This window comes from Sus scrofa, chromosome 14 (assembly GCF_054392235.1).
Source record: "Sus scrofa isolate SSC_HxYL_T2T_F1_AM1 chromosome 14, Sscrofa_HxYL_maternal_Yorkshire_Landrace_v2.0, whole genome shotgun sequence".
NCBI classification, from domain to species: domain Eukaryota; kingdom Metazoa; phylum Chordata; class Mammalia; order Artiodactyla; family Suidae; genus Sus; species Sus scrofa.
Genome location: NC_139396.1, coordinates 50,771,130 through 50,786,846, shown reverse-complemented (window position 1 = coordinate 50,786,846; position 15,717 = coordinate 50,771,130). Strand labels below are relative to the sequence as shown.

Genomic DNA, 15,717 nt, shown 5'->3' with positions numbered 1-15,717 from the left:
GCCCCTACCCTGGGAACTTTCACGAGTGTGGCCCTAAAAAAAGGCCAAAAAAAAAAACCCCAAATATTTATTGTCTACTGAGTGTTGATTCCTTCAAGAGTATCAGGAGGAGAAAGAGAGGATAGGTATAAAAGTTTGCTAAATAAGATTTTCTTTAACTAAAAGGATATAATCTGCATTTTTTAACGCCTTCTTCTCCTAGCAGCAATTGCCTAGTAAAGTGTCCCTCCCCTCACTCTCATTGCAAAACCTATAGGAAGAATGGAATTACAAAGGAATGTGCAGATTATATACAAGTTTCAAAAATGCTTTGAAAAAGCACAAGAATGTGGCTGGGGAGGTGGGTTGAGACTACTTTCTTGTTTACAACATCAAAAGCTGGCTACTCTTCTGGACTATTTATTATACGGTTGGATTTTGTTTCTACTCTCAAAATAATACATGAGTAAAAACTACCTGTTATCTCCCTGCCGCTTAGAAACCAAAGCTTAGAGAAATGAACTATAACAAGGTAAGACTAAAGCAAGCTTGAAGCAGAATTATAAACCCGGGGGGCTGACACCAAACCCTTCCAATCTTAGCCCCAGTTATTTCTTAATCCAGTATTTTTTGCTTGTTTGGTTTTTAGGGCCATGGCATATGGAAGTTCCCAGGCTAGGGCAAATCAGAGCTGCAGATGCCAGCCTAGGTCACAGCCACAACCACAGCAACATGGGATCTGACCAACTTCTACAACATACACCACAGCTCAAGGCAACGCCAGATCCCCGAACCACTCACTGAGTAAGACCAGGGATCAAACCTGCATTCTCAAAGATAATAGTAAGATTTGGTTCCGCCGTGCCACGACAGGAACTCCCAACTCCAGTATTTTTTAACCAAGTATTAGGGGAGTTTCCGTCATGGCTCAGTGGTTAACGAATCTGACTAGGAACGATGGGGTTGAGGATTCGATCCCTGGCCTTGCCCAGTGGGTCAAGGATCCGGCGTTGCCGTGAGCTGTGGTGTAGGTCACAGACGCAGCTCAGATCTGGCGTTGCTGTGTGGCTGCTGTGTGGCTCTGGCGTAGGCCAGTGGCTACAGCTCCAATCTCTGATTACATCCCTAGCCTGGGAATCTCCACATGCAGAGGATGCAGCCCTAGAAAAGACATTAAAAAAAAAAAAAAAAAACCCAAGTATTTTTCAAACTGCTGGTCATAACACATTGGGTTGTCAAATAATTTCAGTGCATTGTGACTAGTATTTTAAATATTTCAAGTATAGAATATTCAAATATTTTAAATACAGAATTAGAGCAGCACACACAGAGAGGGTAAACATTACTTCAGGAAACTCAGTGCTATGTGCGTATTATATACCAGGTCACAATGTAAAACATTTCTTACTGTGGAATGCAGTAAAAAGATTTGCAAATCATTGCTCTGTGCTACTTACTGTCTCTCAAGAAGTAAAAAGTTAACTGACAAGTTTTTTTCTTCTTCTTTTTAGGGCTGTAACTGTGGCATATGGAGATTCCCAGGCTGGGGGTCTAATCAGAGCTACAGCTGCCAGCCACAGCCACAGCAACGAGGGATCCGAGCGCACATCTGTGACCTACACCACAGCTCACGGCAACTCCAGATCCTTAACCCACTGAGCAAGGTGAGGGATCGAACCTGCAACCTCACGGTTCCTAGTTGAATTCGTTTCCACTGCGCCATGACAGAAACTCCTATTTTGACAAGGTTTGTACCATATTTTTTTAAGAAGAGTTCCTGATCTTCCAAAGTCTATCCATTTCATCTACAGAAAATTTCAGTGGTATCCCAAGACTGTCCATGATACTTTAGTAAGTTCAACCAGGAAAGTGGATCTGTCAATTAGCATTAAAGAAAAAGACAAGTGCAAAAACTTAAGGATTACATCATTTTGGTTATTAATTGACTACCTAATGGAAAACAATTCCACTCAGAAAGCATCTTTACTCCCTGAATTTCTGGCAGGCAAAGCATGAAAACCCAGAGCCTTATGAAAAATCAGCTAACTTGCTAAAACCACACCTCAGACCAGAGTGCTGTCTTCCTTCATGAGCAGGGCAGCAAGTCTTAAAGCTCAATTTAGACGCTAAGTAAAGCCAAAATGTATCTGTAACTAAAGTACTTGAGAAGAAAAAAGACTTTGAGAAGCATGAAGAGACTCTTCATACTGCATGATTTTAAATAGTAACCTCAACAAAGCCCATAAACACGTAAAACTGACACATAAGAACATTCAATGGATGAACGAATGAATGAATGGATGAATGAAGGAAGGAACTGTAAGCCACTAAGACTCCCTTTTTAACACCTACATAGCAACTAAAGTCAAATTTTATTTAAAACTCTTCAGAATCTTCTGGCATAAAATTAGGTTAGGAATAAAGTTACATTGAGAGATAAAAAGCAGAAGCCAAAGAAAAAAGTAAAGATGTCCTCTCTGGTGGATAAACTTTGGAAACAACTTCTTTAAACATAAAAAAGTTCCATTGTTTGCAAAATCGATGTCGCAAAACACCAATAGCAAATTCTGCATTTTATCTTAGAAGTTCTATACAAACTATCTTTTGTGCAGTGATTAAGGCTTTCCCCACTGCTCATGAAAATCTGTTTTGACTGCCGCAAATAACTGGGAAAAAATGAAATCCCTCTGCATTGTTAGCTGACTTAAGTGTCTGCAACTGCTAAGAGGAATCGCACTAGACTAACTCGGGTTTGACAGCTTTCTGGACCCTCCTGGCAGACTCTTTAGATACCCTATTCTGTCTCTAATTCTGGCTGCCTGAAGAATATGAAACATTTAAATCAACATAAACTGCTAATAATCAACTTTCAAAGGTCAAAGGGGGACCCAGTTTTAACCTCTCACCAACACGTGTTCAGTACAAACTTCCGGGTGAGGTTACAATTGGCTGCGCAATTCAATGGATAAAAACGTTGCTTTATTTGACTCTCATTTTCTCGCCCTTTCTTTTCCCACGTTTCTCCACCAGCGACTCCCCAAAACAAAAGCCTCCCACAGTAAACGGAGCATGCACATAAAAAGAGTTCCTCTGTGCGAGGATCAAGTTAGTGGTCCGCAAACATTAACCAAACAGAAGCACAAAGCCGGGGTGGAAAGGGGAGGAGCTGGATGCCAGGGTCAGGAAAGAAACAATCACAAGGGTTCAGGAACATCCAAATCTCCTCCGCGGTTAAACCGACCCCAAACCACTTCTGGGAAACCACCAGCGTATACTGGTTTGGGGAACTTTAGATGCTCGTTACGCCAAACGCTCTCAAAGTAAGCAAATCCCGGACCGCCTTTCCCTCCCTATAGATTCTTACTTAGGGTCCAAGAGGCGAGCGAACAAGCTCCAGGCAAAATTAACCTAATCACTGGGTGAAGCGTGAAGGTGGCCCCACGTGTCCCACGTACCGTCCCTACTGCCCTGAGAGCAAGGTAACAAGCAAACCGTAGGTGTGGGGGTCCACATCTTGGGCAACCCTGTCGCCTTCCGCACTCGCCCCGAACCAAAGCAATCCTCCAGCGGAAGACTTTTGAAGGGTTGTGGAGCTCACTTTCCTACGAGTCCGGGACCTCGCATCCCCTGGTCGAGACGGGGGAGCACGGGGGGCGATCCCGGCAGAGCCAGAGCTGGCGTCCGCAAACGCTGCCTCCTCGCCCAAACGGGGTGCCTTCGGTCTGGGACAGCGGGGCCCCAGGAGCCCGACAGCCCCACGCGCGGCGACCGCAGGGCCCGGCGCTGACCGACGGAGGAAGCCAGCGCGTCGGGGCCGCGGCCGGGACCGTGCCTCCGAGGACCCCGGGGCACGCAGCTGAGAGGGCAGCGAGGGGCGCGGGAGGCCCGAAGCCGGGGTGAGGTGGCGGCCCCCCCCAGCCTGGCCCCACACGGCCCCCTGAGGAGGGTGGGAGTGGGAGGCTGTCCGGGAGGAGGAGTGTGGAGACATAAAAGGGCTACAGGGAGGACTTACTTTCCCCACAGGATCTGACGCTGGAACACCTTCTCCCGGGCGGCGACAGCTTGAAGGACCAGAGGCGACTGGAGCGGAGGCGGCGGTGGCGGCGGCAGCAGCAGCGTCCGGCTCTGCCTACCTCCCCGCCGCCATCTTGACGCCCCTCCCCCAACCCCCCCCGCCCCACCGGGAGGGGGTGGGGCGACGGATGAGGCGCCGCGCGCACGCAGCGCGCGCCGCAGGACCCACGTGACTTCCTCCCTCCCCCCCCCACCGCAAACCCCAGCCCCTCTCTCCGCCCCGCCTCTCTCCTAGGTGAAGGAAGATGATTTCCCCCCCCATCTTGGCCGCCCCCCGCCTTTTCCGCCAAGCACGGACTCCACCGGCTCCCGCCGACCCTGTACCAGTGGTTGAATCCAAAGGAATTCTGGAACCCAAACGGTCCATTATCGCGGCTCCGGGGTGGGCGAGGGGTGAGGGGGCCGGGTTTCCGAGAAGGGGGAGGGGGGGAAGACGAAGGCCGCCTAGGAGAGTCACGTGTCTACTGCTTCCGCCGGCGTTTGAAAGAATCGCGAGAGTTCGTTTTCCCCTCCTTTTCTCCCTCGCGGCATGTCGGGAGGAAGGTCTGTTCTGGGTTGCCCCGAGCAGGTCAGCCGGTGGGCCGTGCGCATGCGTCCCACACCTGCTTTCAACGTCGGGCAAGGAGGGGCTCGAAGCTGTTTTCGAAACCTTTTTGGTGCGTGGCTATGGCTCAGGAAGTTACCTAGTGGCGTCTTTGTCACTTTGAAAAACTCGTTACCTTAGTTAATTCTAGCAAGAAATTCTCGTAATGATTTCTTGTTAGGCTCTCCTAAAGCACTTTATTCAATGTGAGACCGCAAGGAACTCGGAGCCCCTCTACTGCTCCGACTGCTACAATCATATCCTAATGAGTGAGAGCGCAGTCAGCTCGGTTTCCTTTTTTCTCGCGCACGCACACACACACACACCTGGTAACCTGAACAAACTATTGCTCTGAATTAATGATTGCTGCATATCTGTCGCTACCGCCTCTCACTTCCTTATTTTTGTATTATCCATTATGATGATTATTATTGCTACTACTTTTAAGTGATCTAACAGAATAAACAAATTAACTTCTTGGTAACCCTTTTGTAAAGTCATTCTGAGAATGCTGTTTGAACCCGTTGCTTAGGTAATAGGCACGCCTAGGTGATTCTTGCCCCCTACTGGCGGTCGCTTTGCTGTCGCCTTGAGCTCAAAGCAGACCTAGTCATTCAAACACTTAGTTGTTAAGGTGTGAGCTCTTCAAGAGACAGTAAGGGGCTAGAGGAAAGGAAAAAAAGTAGTCATGGAGAGAATAATTATGAATCTTTCAACTTAGTGTTTTTATACATAAATATGCATTATATATGTATGCATGTAAATAAACATTTTAAAATGCCAACAAATCACTTTGCTACTGTTACTTTGTTTAATCCTCACACGCACATTAAAAACCTATGAAGGTTGGGGGGGGGTAGTTCCTGTGGTGGCTGAGCAGAAATGAATCTGACTAGCATCCATGAGGATGCGGGTTCCAACCCTGGCCTCGCTCAGTGGGTTGGGGATCTGGTGTTGCCATGAACTGTGGTATAGGTCGCAGAGGGAGCTCGAATCCCACATTGCTGTGGCTGTGGTGTAGGCCAGCAGCTACAGCTCAGATTGACCCCTTATAATAATAATAGTTCCATAAGAACAAGGCCTTCATCTGTCTTGTTCCCTACATTCCACTAGCCTGGTTTATGTCTAGTGTAGATGATGGCAAACAAGCAATTACAAATCTGTCACGTTATGAAAAGAAAGAAATACGAAAGAATGCAGCAAAGAAATCTAAGATGTTGTAGTTAATGCTTCAGTGTCTTTGGAGCTTGGTTGAAACAATTCAGTTTCAAAGTGGCCCCCAGGAGTTCCTGCCGTGGCGCAAAGGGATCAGCAGCGTCTTGGAAGTGCTGGGACACAGGTTTGATCCCCGGCCTGGCACAGTGGGTTAAGGATCCATCATTACTGCAGATTTGGCTTAGGTGGCAACTGTGGCTCAGATTTGATCCCTGGCCCAGGCACTCCATAGGCTGCGGGGCAGCCAAAAAAGAAAGAAAAAAATAGAGGCCCCCAAACAAGTTGTACACTAGGACTAGATGAATCCTAGATTGTGAAACCCAAGGTCTAACCTAGGAACTCCACCCTTTGAGGTACTTCCTGAGCATCTGAGCCAGATCCTTGCAGCTATCTCTGCATAATCTCTTTACCTTGAACCAAAGTAAAAGATGATGTTTCAGGGGATATTTATAATACAACTATACACATGCACCCAAACATTATGCATAATGTTATTCATTGCCGCACCATTTGTAGAAGCAAAAGATGGGGAACGACCTTAAGGTTTTCTGAAGAAAAGGTTAATTCACTAAGCTGGCACTCTCCTATAGCGAAAAAGTTGTTCAAAAGAATGGAGCACTTTCAAATAAATATAAATTTTTGTGTATATATATATAAATATATATATATATATATAAATTTGGGGGTTCCTTGTGGCTCAGCGGGTTAAGGTTCCAGTATTGTCACGTCTGGGGCTCTGGTTACTGCAGTGGCACAGGGCCTGGCCTGGGAACTTAAGCTGTGGGTGCAGTCAAAAAAAAAAAAAAAAGATAAAAGAATGGAGCACTTCTATCAACAAGAATATATAATGATATATTTTGCTCACATATACACTTGCAGCATCTCAGAATAAAAACACAAGTAGCAGTTATTCAAGGGATAGGAACTGAGATATGAGGGTCAGAGGCCAGGAGGAAGACTAGTTTGGTGCATCCAAACCAGAGGTACTGCTGAAAACAGATGATTCAGAAAAATCTCTATTCAGACATGGTATTGACTCTCCTCCCCCACCCCATGGCTATTTACACTATACTTGTCACTTCATTCAACAAATATTTATTGAGCCAGATACCATGTTAGAGGTTAGGGACACAAGTTTAAGAAAAACAATTTGAGGGGAAGGTGGGAGTGGTTCCTGCCCTTGAGATTAATCCCCTTACAGTGGAGTCCACTTTAATTCCCTTACAGTGGAGTCCACTTTAATCCCCAAATTACACAAAATGTAAACTTGTAACTGTGACACCGCTACATACAAGCTAATAGAGCCTATTAAAGAGAAGTTTGACCTCCTTAGAAAGTCAAGTCTTCCTTGGAGTGAGAACTGAGGAGAGATTTGGAAAGTAGGTGTTCACTAAGCAAAGAAAAGATGGAACTGCACTTCAAGAAGAAGAAACAGGGAGATCCCTGCTGGACCCGATAAGGATCCTGCAGTTGTCACTGCTGTGGCTCAGGGCACTGCTGTGCAGCGGGTTCCATCCCTGGCCTGGGAACTTCCTTATGTCATGGGTGCAGCACAAAAACAAAAACAAAAAACAGAAACAGCTCATGCAAATGTCCTGAAACAGACAGGAGTGAAGCAAAGAGAAGAGACAGTAACAAAGTAAATGCATCAGTTATTAAGATATTGTTTCTCAGCTCCAAACCCAAGCAAGCACGCTCTGCTTTGTGGTGCACAGGAGAACTACATTTCTGCTTTGCCAGCTGTTTCAGTGTTAGACTTTGCAAGAGGGAGACTGCTAGGTTGGAGGAGGAAAAGTTTCCTGTGAACGTCATCCCAGCAACACTTCTTTACCCTGGCATATGCATTCCCTTCCCATAGCAGCAGCTATATTCAGTTTGCAGTTTTTCCCACACTTGCAGAACAGGCCTCATCATGCCAAACTCTCCTCCCAGACACAAGAACCTGGAAGAGCCAGCCTCCACAAGGTCACTCTCTAAGCTCAGAGACACTAGCACCAGCTGGGCAGAACCACTCATTGGATTTTGGGTTTCAGCAACCTAGGGCCCCTCTTCTACATTTCTAAGCTTTTTTTAAATTTTTTTTTAAATATTTTTAGGCCTGCACTCACGGCATATGGAAGTTCCCAGGCTAGGGGTCTAATCGGAGCTGCAGCTGCTGGCCTACACCACAGCTCAAGGCAATGCCAGATCCTTAACAGGAATTGAACCTCCATCCTCATGGATACTAGCCGGGTTTGTTACCGCTGTGCCACGACAGGAATGCCAACATTTCTAAGTTTAAATTTACCAACCTATTCCTTTTGTCCCTTTAGCCTGAGTGGTAAGAACTGCTTCCTGCAGTTGCAACCTCTGTGATACCCCAAAATTCTCTTTCTCTCTCTCTCTCTCTCTCTTTTTTTTTTTTTTTTTCCCTGCCACACCTGCAGCATGTGGAAGTTCTGGGGCCAGGGATCAAACCTGTGCCAGAACAGTGACCCAAGCCACTCCAGTGATAATGCCGAATCCTTAACCGGCTGTGCTACAAGGGAACTCCTATGATATGGAATTTTGAGGGGCCTATAGAACATCCAAGTGGCGATGTCTAGCAAAGAGCTGGATGGAGACTACAACCCAAGGATCCAGATGGGGATTAAACATGAGAGAAGTGCACCAGGAGCACCGCAGGGCCCCGAAATGGAGGAGCTCTGCGAGTCCCAGCCACCGCTGACTGTAGTGATATGGGCCCGGGAGGCGAACGCGGCGGCGGCGCCCCCTCTTGGGCCCCGGAGGACGGAGGACGCCTGGATGGGCACACGCCCTAAGTATTTAGAAATGTTGGAATTAGATATAGGAGATGCCACCCAAGTTGGTTTACCTGGACCTCATGGAGAGTAAAAGTTGGCATGAAGTGAACTGTGTGGGATTACCAGATCTCCAGCTCATCTGCCTTCTCAGTCCTGAGACAGAAGGAGAAGGGGTACAGACTGTGGTGCCTACACCCATCAATGCATCCCTCAGCCAAACAGGATAAGGGAGATCTTGAAAGCATCTCGAAAATTGCAAGGTGATCCAGATTGGCCGATGTCTTTTATTCAGGACATAATGGAGTCTGATTCCACTGTAGTTTATTACAAACTTACTGATGGATTTATGCTGCCAGATCCCCAGAATATTTCCCTTAGAAGATGACACCTCTACCTCCCAGTACTTACTTTATTCGTACAAGATTGGATTGAGACCCATCAGACTGGTTCACCTTTAATCTCAGAGATAATCAGGGTTGACTTAGCTGGTCCCATCTTGTTGTTGCTGTTTTTAAGAATAAAACTTTCCCAGATAGAAGAATTTATTTTAATAAAATAGAGTAGTTGCTGTAAAACTTTCTTGCCTGGAGACAGGTTAATTATAGCTGTATACACGTTTATGCCTAAGATGTTTTCAGAAGGGTAGAGCACATGTGTTTCTTCTGTCATTGCTGCCACTGCTAGCTCATTGTTGAGACTGGCATCTCTTCTCTCTACTCAACTCTTTCAGTTCCTTTTGGCCACTACAGCAAGCTTGGAATGGCATTTATATACACCTTGACACCTAGAGAGTTTACTTGAGCTGCTTTTTCACCCCCAATAGAAAGTAAACATTTTCTTTCAGTTGGTTTTCATGTTACAATTATTGTTACTTCCCTCTTTGGTTGACTTTGAATCAAAACTAATTATATGTTCATCCAGTGTGTAAAATTACATGTCCAGCTTAATAGGGACCAGAGAAATGCTACCTACAAGAGTATTGGGCCTTTTTTTTTTTTTTTTCATTCTTATAACTACCACCCTTACTATATCATAACTAAGAGAGAGAGTGGGGGACAGTGTCAACCTTGAAAATAGCTTTCATGGAGTTCCCATCATGGCTCAGTGATTAACAAATCCAACTAGGAACCATGAAGTTGCAGGTTTGATCCCTGGCCTTGCTCAGTGGGTTAAGAATCTGGTGGTGCCATGAGCTGTAGTGTAGTTTACAGATGCAGCTCAGATCCTGTGTTGCTGTGACTGTGGTGTAGGCCAGCAGCTACAGCTCTGATTAGACCCTTAGCCTGGGAACCTCCATATGTTACAGGTGTGGCCCTAGAAAAGGCAACCCCCCCCCCAAAAAAAGAAAACATCTTTCTTAAGTAGACCCAGTTACTCCACTTTTGTTAACACCTCCCAATTAAGTTGCCTAAAGTTTAAAAAATTATAGGCACCAGGATGTTTCAAGTCACATTTTGGGGCATATAATAGCCCAAATTATAAACCACTTGAAAGATTAAGGCAAGGGTCAGCAGACTTTTTCTGGAAAGGACCAGAAATGTTTTTCAGGCCATACAGTCTTTCTCACAACTTCTCAACTCTGCTCTTTGTAGAACAGAAATAACCATAGAGAGTATGTAAATGAATGGATGTGGGTATTCCAGTAAAATTTTATTTACAAATGCAGGGCCATAGTTTGCCAACCCCTAGTCTGGGGAAATGGTCAATAAGAATATATAGAGAACAAATGGTATCATTATGTACCCATTAAAAATTAGAAATGAATATAATAAAAACCACGAGAAAATACTTATTTAAAAAAACCCCAAGATATGGAATGAAAGAATGGGTATGATCCTGACTGTAAATAACACCAAATATGTAATAAAAAGATGACAAAATAAATTAACCGTGGTTATAATAGGATGGCAGGGCAGTAAATGGATGACTTTGTCTTTCTTCAATATTTCAGTTTTTCTTTATTTGTATTACTTTTATAATAAAAATGTTTTATTATATTTTATTTTTAAATCATTACTTTTATTTATTTTTTTAATTTATTTATTTATTTTTTTTGTCTTTTTGCCATTTCTTGGGCCGCTCCCGTGGCATATGGAGGTTCTCAGGCTAGCGGTCTAATCGGAACTGTAGCTGCCAGCCTACACCACAGCTCACAGCAACGCTGGATCATCAACCCACTGAGCAAGGGCAGGGACCGAACCCGTAACCTCATGGTTCCTAGTCGAATTCGTTAACCACTGCGCCATGACAGGAACTCCTATTTTTTTAATTTTTTTTTTGTCTAAAATGTTTTAAAATTAAAAAAAAATGAGGGAAGATTTAAAAAAACATGAGAGAAGATAAAACTGTAACTGAGGAGGTCCCACTGTGGCACAGTGGGTTAAGGATCCAATGTTGTTGCAGCTGTGGTGCAGGATGCAGCTGCAGCTTGGATTCAATCCCTTGCCCAGAATTTCCACATGCCATGGGTGCTGCCGAAAAAGAAAAAAAATAAACTGTACTCAAAGCGAATGCAGACAGAAGAGCAGGGGGGTCAAGGGAAGAATCCTGAGGTCCTATATCTAAAAAGTGAACAGGGCAGCAAAATGGGATTGGCAGTATCTTGGGAGCACTGGGATGCAAGTTTGATCCCTGCCCAGCATAGTGGGTTAAGGATGTGGCATTGTTGCACCTACAGTGTAGGTCAAAACTGTGGCTTGGATCTGGTGTATGGCCTAGGAAATCCATATGCCTCCGGGCGACCAAAAAAGAAAAAAAATAAAAAGGTGAATAGAGAAGACTTAGAAAGGTCAATCAGGGGAGTTTGCAGAGTGGGTAAATTATCCTGCTTGTCTCTGTGGTGGCACCAGCTGGATTCCCAGCCTGATGCAGTGAGTTAAGGATCCAGCATTGTTGCAGCAGTGGCAAAGGCTTTGAACACTGGCCCAGGAACTTCCACATGCAGTGGGTGCAGCCTAGAAAAAAAAAAAATTCAATCAGAAAGGTCAAAGCAGGAGTTCCCTTTGCGGCCCAGCAGGTTAAGAACCTGACTAATATCCATGAGGATGTGGGTTCAATCCCTGGCCTTGCTCAGTGGCTTAAGGATCCAGCATTGCCACAAGCTGTGATATAGGTCGCAGATGCAGCTTGAATCTGGCATTGCTGTGGCTGTGGTATAGGGCTGCAGCTGTAGCTGCAGCTCCAATTCAACTCCTAGGCTGGGAACTTACATATGCCACAGGTTCAGCCCTAAAAAGAAAAAGAAAGGTCAAAGCAGAATCAGGGAGAGATTATTTCATGGATGCCAAGGCAGTAGCATTTTAGGGAATGAGTGATCAAGTAACATGTAATGTAGCAGAAAGCACCAGAATGTGGCTGAAGCCCATATTGGATTTTTGAACATGGCAGCCATCATTGTGGACAGAGGTTTTGTTGTTCCTGTTATTGAGGAAGACTTTACTTTTTGAGCACTTTTAGATTCACAGCAAAATTGAGGGGAAGGTATGGAAATTCCCCATCTGTCCCCCAGCTCCCACATTTGCATAGCCTCCCCCAATATCAACAGGCCCCACCAGATGGTACATTTCTTATAATTGATGAACCTACATTGACACATCAGTATTGCCCAAAGTCCATAGTTTACTTCTTGGTGCTATACACTGTATGAGATTGGACAAATGTATAATTCCACACGTCCATCATTACCATATAATTCAGGATATATTTACTGCCCTAAAAATCATCTGTTCTCTGGAATAGCAGTTTTCTTGACTGCCCAGAATCTATCTCTCTTTCTTCAGATAACAACATCTTCATTTTTTCCTTTTTATTTTTTGGCAGCATCTTCATTTTATCACTCCCTCTCAAAGTCCATGTGGTTTGAAAAGTGCTAACCATCTCTCATGTACATCACTCCAGCACAGAACATGTAATCTTGGTGCAGAAACTCGAATACTGGATGCACTGCCAGGCCAACTTGACTGGCTTAGCGCCAGCCAATGAGTTTCCATTCCAGAACTTGGTATTGAAGAAAATAGGAAAAAGACATTCCCTTGCCAAAATAACATTGGGAAGTAGGGGCAGGAGCCATGATGTCCAGCTAGAGACCAGGCTGCAAGGCCAACCTAGAAATTAGTGGGGCAAAGAACAGGATGGGGGGAGAGAGGGAGAGACTAAGTCCTGATAACATCCTTTAATTCCTTGTATCCTGTCAGGCCTAATACTCTTACCTCTGAACTTCTATTGTCTCTTATTTTCTTGAACTAGGTTGAGATTTTTTCCCCTCATTTGCAATCCAAAACAATCTTGACCAATACAGATATAATTAAAATGCAATGCTGGGAGTTTCTGTTGTGACTCTGTGGGTTAAGAATATGACTAGTAGGAGTTCCTGTCCTGGCTCAGTGGAAACAAATCTGACTAGCATCCATGGGGTTTCGGGTTCGATCCCTGGCCTCGCTCAGTGGCTTAAGGATCTGGCGTTGCCGTGAGCTGTGGTGTAGGTTGCAGATGAGGCTCAGATCTGGCATTGCTGTGGCTGTGGTGTAGGCTGGCAGCTACAGCTCCAATTTGACCCCTAGCCTGGGAATCTCCAATGTGCCGTGGGTATGGCCCTAAAAAGACAAAAGACCAAAAAAAAAAAAAAAAAAAAAAAAAGAATACGACTAGTATCCATTACAATGTGGGTTCTGTCCCTGGCCTCCTCAGTGTTTTAAGGATCTGGTGTAGCCACAAGCTGCAGTTTAAATTACAGTTGCAGCTTGGATCTGGTGTTGCTGTGGCTGTGCGGAGGCCAGCAGCTGCAGCTCTGATTCAAGCCCTATCCCAGGAACTTCCATATGCTGCAGGTGCAGCCCTGAAAAGAAAAGAAATGAATGAATGAATGAATGAATGAATGAATAAATAAAGCAAGCAAGCAAACAAGCAAGCAATGTTGAGGGAGTTCTACCTGTGGCAGATCAGGTTAAGGATCTGGCATTGCTACAACTGTGGCTCAGATTCAATCCTGGGAGTGGGAACTTCCATATGCTGCAAGTTTGGCCAAAAAAAAAAAAAAAAAAGCCTTTAGGAGCTCCTCAATAGGTTCAATAGGTTAAAGACCCAGTGTTGCCACAGCTGCAGCTTGGGTTGCTGCTGGGGCTCAGGTTTGATCCTTGGCCTGGGAACTTCCACATGCCACTGGCATGGCCAAAAAGGAAAAAAAGAAAAAAAAAAAAAAAACTTTGTAGGAGTTCCCTAGTGGTACATTAGGTTAAGGATCCAATATTGTCACTACTGTGGCTTGTATCACTGTATGGCACGGGTTCAATTCCTGGCCCAGGAACTTATGCATGCCATAGATGCCACCAAAAAGAGCACAAAAACCCCCAAACTTTTAAATGTATTTATGATGGATGCCCTGCTATTCATTTCATAAACTTTTCCTTAAGACGATAATTTTTTTCTTTTTCAGCCACCCTTGTGGCATATGGATCTTCCTGGACCAGGAATGGCATCCGAGCTGGAGCGTTAACCCACTGCACCAGGCTGGGGATCGAACCAGTGTCTCCACAGAGATGAGCCAGATCATTAACCCACTGCACCACAGCGGGGAATCCTCCCTAAAAGCACCATATTTAAGATACCAAAATTAGGAGTTCCCACTGTGGGTCAGCAGTAATGAAACCAACTAGTAACCACAAGGACTCAGGTTTGATTCCCAGCCTCTCAGTGAGTTAAGGATCCAGCATACCTTGAGCTGTAGTGTAGGTCGAAAATGAAGCTGGGATCCTGAATTGCTGTGGCTATGGAGTAGGCTGGCCGCTGCACTTCAGATTAAACTCCTAGCCTGGGAACTTCCATATGCCATAGGCGTGGCCTTTAAAAATATACATATTCATTTGAAAAAAATACTAGGGAGTTCCCATTGTGGCTCCATGGGTTAAGAACCTGACATAGTCTCCATGTGGATGTGGGTTTGATCACTGGCATTGGTCAGTGGGTTAAGGATCTAGGGTTATTTATTTATTTATTTATTTTTATTTTATTTTATTTTTTGTCTTTTTGCCTTTTCTAGGGCCGCTCCCTTCGCACGTGGAGGTTCCCAGGCTAGGGGTGCAATTGGAGCTGTAGTCACCAGCCTACGCCAGAGCCACGGCAGCGCGGGATCTGAGCTGAATTTGTAACCTACAACACAGCTCAGGGCAACGACAGATCCTTAACCCACTGAGCAAGGCCGGGGATTGAATCCACAACCTCATGGTCAGATTCGTTAACCACTGAGCCATGATGGGAACTCCCCAAACTCTATTTTTTAATGGGTTGAATTGTGTCCCCTGTGAATTCAGATGTTGGAGGCCTAACATAAATCTCAGAATGTGACCTTATTTGGAGATAAGGTCTTTACAGATCTAATCAACTTAAAATGAGATCATTAAGGTGGGCCCTAATCCAACATGACTGTGTCCTTATAAAGGGAAATTTGGAGACAGATATGCAGATAGGGAGAATACTATATGAAAATGAAAGCAGAGTGATGCTTCTACAAGTCAAGGAATGTCAAAGAAAGCCAGTTACCACTAGGAGTTAGAGGATGGGCGAGGAATTTAATCTTCCTCACAGTCTAACCCTGACAAGATCTTGGTTCTGGACTTCCAACTGCTAGAACTGTGAGGCACTACATTTTTGTTGTTTAAGCTGCTAAATTTGTGGTGCTCAGTTATAGCAGCCCAAGCAAACTAATGCAATTATTAAGAACATCTCTCAGAAACAAAATGATAACATTCATTTATCTCTTCAAACTCACAAAATAAAAGGTCTGTCCAGGGAGTTCCCTGGTTGCTTAGTGGGTTAAGGATCTGGAGTTGTCACTGCTGTGGCATGGGTTTGATCTCTGACCTGGGAATTTCCGCATGTCCCAGATGTGGCCAAAAAACCCAAAACCAAACCAAACCAAACAAAAACAAAAAAAAATCTGGCTTTGAAAACAGTAAAAAAACTACTGTTGCTCATCAATACATACATTTTCCATGTGCTTTTTCAATAAAATTATTATTTTTATTTTTTATTTTTAAATTTTTTGGCCACCCTGTGGCATATGGAAGTTCCCGGGCCAGGGATCAAATC

General features: G+C 44.7%; 1 protein-coding gene and 1 pseudogene across 8 annotated transcripts in view; one reads left to right on the top strand and one right to left on the bottom strand.

The window, feature by feature from the left end:
- Positions 1-4,140, bottom strand: part of SBNO1 (strawberry notch homolog 1) — a 62,520-nt gene extending 58,380 nt beyond the window's left edge. For all 8 annotated transcript variants that reach the window (XM_021073992.2, XM_021073994.2, XM_021073993.2 and 5 more), the window contains exon 1: positions 3,992-4,140. The gene's annotated coding sequence lies outside the window, so the exon portion shown is untranslated. The remainder of the gene's footprint in view (positions 1-3,991) is intronic.
- Positions 4,141-4,582: 442 nt separating this feature from the next.
- LOC146396544 (tRNA-splicing endonuclease subunit Sen15 pseudogene) lies at positions 4,583-9,233 on the top strand (annotated as a pseudogene).
- The last annotated feature ends 6,484 nt before the right edge of the window (positions 9,234-15,717 follow it).